Genomic DNA, 2,439 nt, shown 5'->3' on the forward strand with positions numbered 1-2,439 from the left:
TGATGTCTCTGGAGCTCTCAGGAACCGTGCTATTTGAGGCACTGTTTACTGTGGCAGTCAATGAGATCCTGCTGAGACGTGCATAAGCCTAACCTCTGAAATGACTTCCCAATTCACTTTGAAATCTTTTAGCCGTAAAAACTCATTTGTATTTAATATTTCCCCCTTTTGGTCAAGGTGTTTTTCCTGATGCATTGCTAGTTGGTGCTTAGTAATAATCCTTTGGTGCCAGGGAAGCTAATCCCTGGGAATCATGTCCCATGCTGGGGGGAAGGTAGTGCATTTCTATTCTGAGGTTGGCTTAGAGAGAGGCTACATTGAGCAAGAAGGAGTTTTCAGGAGTTAACTCTTTTTTTTAAACATTTATTTATTTATATTTCTACTCCCCACCCTGTTGTCTGCTCTCTGTGTCCATTTCCTGTGTGTTCTTCTGTGTTTGCTTGTATTCTCATTAGGTGACTCTGAGAACTGATCTTGGCACCTTCTGGAGTGGGAGAGAGGTGTCTGCTATGTCTTCTTATTGTCTCTCCTCTGTGTCTCTTGTTGAGTCATGTTGCTGTGCCATCTCTCCACATTGGCCGGCACTCCTGCATGGGGTGGCACTCCCACATGGGCCAGCACTCTATGTGGGCCAGTTTGCCATGTGGGCCAGCCTGCCCTCACCAGGAGGCCCTGGATATCGAATCCTGGACCTCCCACATGTTAGATGGGAGCCCAAGTGCTTGAGCTAGATCTGTTTCCCAAGTAGTTAACTCTTAAGCAATATATATTACTAGGCTAAGTTTCAATTTCACAAGAAAAATTCATAAGTACAATTATAAATATCAAGGGCTTATCTTCCTTCACTAGGCACTGCCCCTGTACTTAGGGTGTTCTTACCTTTCTACTACAGAATGTAGCAGAACTCCCCAGGATGGGAATTCAGTACTCTTTCAGTTATTGTGGGGGTGTCCACGCACAGAGACAATGCCCCCCCCCCCCCGTGAACACTGGAACATACTCATATGCCTTAGGGGCATGCCCCAGGTGAACCCTTCCCATGCATCCCCGCATCACTGACACCCTGCACCAGTGACCTTTCCTGGCACAGTTGTGACCCTTCTGTGATCCAGTACCTTTCCAAAAATGAAGCCAACAAAATAATTGAATAAAATTAATAACACAATGAAATGGTAATAGTTTTAAATATAATAAATAAAAATTTTTAAAGATTTAAAAAATATATGGAATGCTTCATGTATTTGTGTGTCATCCATGTTCAGGATCATGCTCATCTTCTCTGTATTGTTCCAATTTTAGTATATGTGCTGCTGAAGCAAGCACAATAGTTAGAATTCTTATTAATATTTTAGGGTGTCCCTTGCCACCGTATAAACAAGCTTTGTCTTCTAGCAGGTTGAGACTTAGTGATATACCAAGAGCTGACAATTCTTTTCTTTAAAACCTCTGACAAAAAAGCAAAGTGAGGATTGAGTTTTATAATAGGCCCAAAAGGCTTTTACATGGATCTTTAAGTTTATAAAGGGTTATTGTATAAATGGGGTTTGGCAGTAGTCATATTTTTTCAATTGATATTCTAGGCAATAGTTAGTAAAGCATTTTTTTTTTAAGTAAGTAAAAAGGTCTTTCATTTCAGCAGAATTACAAAATGTGTAGACTTAGAAGGATAGGAAATGTGTACAAACTTATATCTTAAGGGAAATTGAGACATGCCTTTAAAAAATATTTGCATGTAACTTTCTGGGGAGAAATGAAACCAGCAATTGTTTGAGGTCCTTCTGTGTGTTACTGTGTTTAGCACAAAAGCCCTCAAAGGTATTGTCCTGTGCTATGGACTCTATAAAAAGGGAAATGGAGGCTCAAAGATGTTAGTTCAATAAATTGCCCAAGATCATACAGCCTGTAAGTGGCAGAACAGGAATTAAAACCCGGCTGTTTGACTCCAAAGCCTCTTTCCATTATATCATCCTGCATCCTTTTATGGGATGATATAGTTGCCTACTGGGAATAAAATAAATGGCCTCTTGAAATTCTTTCCATTGCCTTGATCTCAATATTGGGCTTAACACTGTTGTTTAGTGATCTGTATATACAGAAAGGAAACTATGTAACTTGATGTGTTTAAAGCATTTTTTTTCTAATTTCAGTTCTCTGCACTCTTACTGAGTCATAAAACCTCAGTGAGAAGGGACCTTAGGGTTCATCTAACATAACCCAAGTCCAATGTGTAAATCAACTTACCAATCTCTCTTGCTCAACAAACATTTATTTAGCACCATTATGTGTTAGGCAGGGAAAACAGAGTAGCAAACAACACAGAGGAGTCCCAGCTATTATGGAGCTTTTTCTTATTGGTGCTGCTCTCTCCTGCATTTTGTAACTGCTCATTCCAACCTATTCCATCTACAGTAGATGCTGGGTTGTAAGGCAAAGGGAAAA

General features: G+C 40.1%; 1 non-coding gene across 1 annotated transcript; it reads right to left on the reverse strand.

Annotated features, from left to right (window-relative positions):
- Positions 1 to 1,217: 1,217 nt before the first annotated feature.
- Positions 1,218 to 1,323, reverse strand: LOC111763404 (U6 spliceosomal RNA). Its single transcript, XR_002796282.1, has one exon. It is a non-coding gene; the product is annotated as a U6 spliceosomal RNA (small nuclear RNA).
- Between the last annotated feature and the right edge of the window lie 1,116 nt (positions 1,324 to 2,439).

This window comes from Dasypus novemcinctus, chromosome 12 (assembly GCF_030445035.2).
Source record: "Dasypus novemcinctus isolate mDasNov1 chromosome 12, mDasNov1.1.hap2, whole genome shotgun sequence".
Classification (NCBI taxonomy): domain Eukaryota; kingdom Metazoa; phylum Chordata; class Mammalia; order Cingulata; family Dasypodidae; genus Dasypus; species Dasypus novemcinctus.